The sequence below is a fragment of the Amaranthus tricolor genome, chromosome 16 (assembly GCF_026212465.1).
Source record: "Amaranthus tricolor cultivar Red isolate AtriRed21 chromosome 16, ASM2621246v1, whole genome shotgun sequence".
NCBI lineage: Eukaryota > Viridiplantae > Streptophyta > Magnoliopsida > Caryophyllales > Amaranthaceae > Amaranthus > Amaranthus tricolor.
In genome coordinates this window covers 22,171,199-22,177,941 of record NC_080062.1, presented here as the reverse complement: position 1 = coordinate 22,177,941, position 6,743 = coordinate 22,171,199, and positions in this window count along the sequence as shown.

The following is a 6,743-nucleotide window of genomic DNA, read 5'->3' as shown; positions in this document are numbered from 1 at the left end:
TGTATGCGGTCTTCTCAATGGAGATTTGTTGTTAGTATAATGTATGATGTATGAAGTAGGGTTAAATTGGGTTAGGTTACATGGTCGGGTAAATTTTGAGTTATCAGGTCTGTTTTGTACACCTCTAATAAATTGTATAGGCCATACGAGATATCTGGTCAAATTTGGTGATAAGTGTTGGATGTTTATTAAAGAAAAATTACCCAGAATAATCAAAATTCTTATTGATTTTTGTAGAAACGGTTAGAGATGGTGGACAACAAGAGGGGGGGGGTGAATTGTTGTTTGATAAGTTCATGCGTTTTTGTCCTGTTTTTGCGGAATTAGATTGCATAATTAAAACTTAAATTTGATGCGAAAAATAAGAAAGAGACAACACAATTTTACTTGGAAATCTTCTAGGCTTAAATAAAAAGAAAAACCACGACCCCATGGGATTTCAAATTCTCTACTAATATTTTAGGCAATTAGTTACAATTACATAAAACAAATAATCAAAACTAAGGCCAACTTCTCTTTCTCTTTCTCTTTCTCCTTCTCTTGCTTCACAGAAGCTTCTCTCTTCTCCCCTAGACTTCCCGAAGTCTAGTTACAACAATTCTTTCAAAAACCCTATACAAAGGACAAATTCCTAAGGATAAAATTAATGAGTTGGACAAGAAAATATTTTAAGTTAATTGGCAATTTTTGGATCAAAAATATTTCTTATTCATTTTTGATTTCACGTATGGACACTCTCTTTCCTCAAAACCGGTTAAAGGAAAAATTGACTCCTTTTACATAGGAGCTCATGTAGCTAATAAAAGAAATAACTACCCACTACATCCTTATTCCTAAGATTAAGGAGAAGTAAGTGGAACTTAATTTACAAGCAAGGAAGCCACGATTACTTTTCTAAAATAGCCAAAGTAGTTTTTTCTTAATTAAACCCATATTGCAAGCCTATTTTATGTGGAGAAAAAAATAAGAAGTTTCTCCACTTTTAAATGTACAAATTTTTTAGGAGAGTTATAAAATATTTTGCCAACAAACTTATTAAATTAATGATGCAACAAATTAATTTTAACCAATACATCAACTAAAAATCAGAAAAATATATTCTACAGAATTTTCAGCTAACGTTGATTCTTTCAGACTTGAGTCTTGGGAACAGAGCATTGTCTCTATCAACAAGTATCGTTTGATCATCAAACTTGGGAACAGTAGATCTCCTGTCTACATTTGACATCCTAAGCGATCTTCCTTATCTAACTTCCTTGGATACATTTGACATGCACAACGTTCATGGACTAAGTCAAAGGCACTATCAACGATCTTTATCAAGACCGGATATCGACTTGCACACAATCTCTAAAATACATTTGTTTATATTAAGTATAGTCATCATCAAAACCTAAAAGGGTAAAAAAAATCCCCCTTTTTGATGATGACAAACTTATAAATAAACTTAAACAGAATAGAGTAAAACTAATGTCATAGAGCACGCCAAAGATTATAGCTACTCTACATATAACTTAGCAAATTAAATCATCACAATAGAATTTACCAAGTTCATATGATAAAGAAGATTACTCTAATAAAAGAATAATAAAATCAGCATAAGTTACCAAGATACTAAGATACTAAGTGCTAAAAAAAATAGGAGCAACAAAATAGAAACAGACAACTATGAAACTAAGCCTAAGCATAATTTTATCAAAGCATACATATCAAATTAAATGTAAACAATAAGGCATGAAATTGATACTACAAACCAATTAGATCATAATTCCTTATCAGAGCATACACTACATTCTGTAGACAAAACAATAAAGAAGAATTAGGAACTATGTCAGACACCAAGCATACCTCTTAAGTTTGTGCAATTAGTGAAAATAAGAAATAAAAATGTCTCGTTTTTCTCTCTTTTTTTATTTTTTATTATGAGGACTATATCTCATAGTACAAACAAATGCTGCTTTGGTCTGATCAATTTAAACATGCATTCAAGAAAGCATCCATAGCATATACTTTGAATAACTGCATACCTGAACCTTATAATGATTAATTTCTTAATCAGGCTTTTTGTGGATGAATCAACCCTTCCAATTTTTATTTTTCTTTGAGGGGAATGCTCGACATAAAATTTAGTGGAGCTTGATCATTCCAAGTTCCAACCTCATCTTTTCATGTTGTTCTCTTGGAAGTGGTTTAGTCATAATATCTGCTATTTGCTCATTAGTATTGACATGTTTAATTGATATATTTTTATTTTTCACATTATCCTTAAGAAAATGATGTCTTATATGAATATGCTTAACCCTAGAATCATGCACAGGAGCTTTAGATATGCATATGGCACTAGTATTATCACAATAAATAGGAACACAATCAAACTTAATACCAAAGTCTCTTAGATGTTGTTTAATCCAAAGAATTTAGGAATAGCAAGCTTTGCTGCCACATATTCAGCTTCAGCGGTGGATAATGCAACGGTGTTTTGTTTCTTAGAACACCAAGAGACTAAATAAGAGCCAAGGAATTGTACCGTACCTGAGGTGCTTTTTCTATTTACACGATCTCCTGCATAGTCTGCATCACTATAACCTTTCCAATCATAGACATCACTTTTTGGATAAAATAGGAACAAGTCATCTGTTCCCTTCAAATATCTCAGAATTCTTTTCACTGCTGTATGATGTGATTCTTTGGAATTTGATTGAAATCTAGCACACAAACCAACACTAAACACAATATCAGGTCTACTAGCGGATAGATATAATAAAGATCCAATCATGCCTCTATACATAGTTTGATCAACATATATACCATTCGTATCTTCATCTAATCTAACATTTGTAGCCATCGGTGTGTGATTTATTTTAGCATTATCTAAACCATAGTTTTTAAGAAGTTCTTTTATATATTTTTGTTGATGAATAAAAATTCCATTAGCCGTTTGTTTAATTTGCAAACCAAGGAAGAAATGTAATTCTCCCATCATACTCATTTCACTAGTGGAAAAAACCACATGTGCTGCGCAACATATGCTGCGGTTTTACGTAGTCGCAGCATAAAATAATTAAGCAAAAAAAAATGAATTATATACCGCGGTTCTTTAATGCCCGCAAAAAATAATTAAATAAAAAAAGCTACTGACTATATACTGCGGTTCCTAGTGAACCGCAACAACTAATCTGACTATAAACTATTGTTCCTAGTGAACCGCAGCAACTAATTCTCAAAATACTCCGGTTCTTGTTTGCCCGCAGCATAAAGTCTTATTTTCTTTAAAAAAACCCACCTTTTAACATTCTTAAACCCATAAACCCACACGAAGAATTTTCATAAAAACCCACACGCAGTTGCTACTATTTCATAAACCCATATTCTTGTTCATCTTCTTCTTCTTGTTTAATAAACCCATTGAAACCTACGTCATCTACTACTATTCATCTTCTTCTTCTTGTTCATCTACGCGTTGTACTGTTCATAAACCCACGACATTTGCTCTACTATTCAAGACACTCGAAATTTAAGCATTTGGTCTTGTTCATCTTAAAAACCCACGAAATTAAGGTATAATTTCTCTTTTAAATTTGTTAAACCTTTAAGTTTTGCTAGCTATTCATGAAAACACTCAAAATTTAGGGCAACTTTTTTTATACTAATTTTATTTTTGTTTTTCATTGTAGATTACATAACCCTCGAAATCAAGGCAATTTTTATTTATTTTGTTAATTTGCAAGTTCATATCTTTATTTTTTTACTTGTAATTTAGTAATTTAGTGCTAAAGATATCATTTATTTGTGAATTTTACATTTTTCAAGTTTATGTTATTAATTTGTTAATTATTTGTGTATTTTGTTAAAAAAGTGATTTGTTGTTATACTTATGTCTTTAATTATTAGAATTAGAATAAATATATTTTTATGGTTAAATGATTTAATTTTATTACTTATATTTTGAATATAATTTTATTTATAATGTAGTGCTTAATATTGAAGTATAAAGTATAGAATTAGAATATGTTTTGTTATATAGAATTAGATTATGAAGTATATGAAATGTGAAGTATACAATGTTAATTATTCTAAAGGATTTTAGTTTTGAAATACAATAATGTAGTGCTTATATAGAATTAGAATATAAAGTATGTATATTTAAGGTTAAATAGATTTGGTATAAATAAGTATATAAATTAAGGGTTAAATATGTTTGGTATAAATAAGTATATATGTTAAAAAGTGATTAATAACTTTATTTTGAATTAATTAATTACACTTAGGATGACAAAAGATCGTTGTTGGATGTTTGGAAGCATTGAATCATCAGTATTTATTGATGATGTATTAGAATTTTTTAGTATTGCCGTTGAACATCAAGTTAGGATGGGGGAGTTGGTTTTTATTTCCCATGTGTCAAGTGTGGCAATGTATCAAAGGTAGATAATATTGATATCCTTAGGGAGCACATACTTCGTTGTGGGTTTAAGCCTCAATATCATGTTTGGGTTTGGCATGGTGAGGAGGTAGTTCACAAAGAAAAAAGTGTTGTTGAGGATGTCAATATTGTGGATGTCAATGAGGATGTAGTAGATCGTGTTGATGGGTATGAGACAGATGAAGATAATGTCGATGAGGATGTAGATCGTGTTGATGAGATGATGGAGGGAGTCGAGGATGAGTTAGGAAAATGTCCTCGTGTTTTTGACTTGTTGACAGAGGCTTCTCAAAAGTCTTTGTACCCTGGATGTACAAAGTTCACCAAACTAACAACGGTGTTGACAATTTTCAACATTAAGTCAAAGTTCAATTGGAGTGACACTAGTTTCACAGTGTTATTAAAAGCGTTTTAAGATGCTTCCTGAGGGAAATGAACTTCCAAACTCGACATATTATGCCAAAAAGCTCATGTGTCCTTTCGGCTAAGAGTACCAGAAGATTCATGCGTGTCCGAATGATTGTGTATTGTATCGGAATGAAACTGAGAACTTAGAAGAGTATCTTAGGTGTGGGTTATCGCGTTACAAGCGTAAAGGGGCTGGGGATGCTAAAGGGCCCCCGGTTAAGGTATTGTGGTATCTTCCAATAATACCTAGATTCAAGCGCTTGTTTTCTATAAAGAAAGATGCGTTAAATTTGAGGTGGCATGCAGATAGGGTGAAGAAAGGTCACTTGCTCACACATCCATCTGATTCTCCGGAGTGGATGAGTATTGATAGGTTGCATAAGACATTTGGGGTTGAAGTTCGTAATTTAAGGACTATGTACGGATGGAATGAACCCATTCGGCAATCTTAGTTCTCAACATAGTACTTGGTCGGTACTGTTAGTGATCTTTAATTTGCCACCTTGGTTGTGTATGAAGCGTAAGTACATTATGCTTCCGCTTCTTATCTCGTGTCCTAAACAACCTGGTAATGACATAGATGTATATCTAGCACCTCTCGTTGAAGATTTGAGAAATATGTGGATGAAGGCGTTTCCGTGTTTGATGCATATGCTAATGAGGAGTTCACCTTGCATGCAATGCTAATGATTTTCCGACATATGGAAACTTATTAGGGTATAAGAACAAAGGGAAGAAAGCATGCGCAATATATATCGATGACAAGGAATCCACGTGGATTCCTAAGTGCAAGCACGTATTCATGCACCATCGAAAGTTCCTCCCACGAGATCACCAATATCGTAAGAAGAAAAAGATGTTCAACGGGAAGGTTAAGGACCGTGTAGCTCGTCGATTGTCGACCGGTTATGAGGTTTACGAGCAAGTTAAGGGAGTTGAAACTATATTTGGTAAAACAAGGCAAGTGTAATGGGGTGAAGACCGACTATGGAAAAAAGAATCAATCTTTTGAAAGCTTCGATATTGGAGAGATCTACAGGTTAGGCATTGTCTTGACGTTATACATATAGAGAAAAATGTATGCGAAGCCATACTCGGGACGCTCATGAACATTCCGAGTAAGACAAACGATGTTAAGGCCGTGCGAGATTACTTTGAATGTAAGGGTATTCGTCTGGAGTTGTGGCCACAGGTTAAGGTGAGTAAGAAAAGAATTAGAGCTGATGAAGTCGGTGGCAGTAACATGGGAAAGGGCAATAAGAATAAGATGAGTAATGAAAAAAAATTATTTGCCTCCAACTTGCTACACATTGTTCAAGGCAGAGAAGCGGGCATTTTGTGAGTCTTTGTATGGCATTAAGGTTCCATCTGGGTACTCATCCAACATGAAGAGATTTGTGACCCTAAATGGTGAGTTGAAGTTGGGAAGCATGAAATCTAACGATTGGCATGTATTGATGGAAGTGTTCTTACCAAATGCAATCTGTGGAATACTGTCAAAACATGTGAGATATGCTACTACCGAGCTATGTTCGTTCTTAAACACAATTTGTAGTAAATTTCTTGATCCCTTTAAGCTTGATACTCTTCAAGTCGACGTGATTGTAACTTTATGCAAGTTTGAGATGTATTTTCCACCTTCTTTTTTTTGACATAATGGTTCATCTTATTGTCCATCTCGTTCGTGAAATCAAGCTTTTGGGTCCAGTTTTTATAAGGTGGTGTTATCCTTTTGAAAGGCACATGATTTTTTTTACAAAACAAAGTTAGGAATCTAGCACAACTCGAGGGGAGTATGATTCAAGGTTCTGTGAGCGATGAGATTAGTAACTTCCTAGCCGAGTATATGGCCATGGAAAAGTATATTGGACTTCCCACCTCTCGACATGAAGGAAGGCTTAAGGGAAACGGA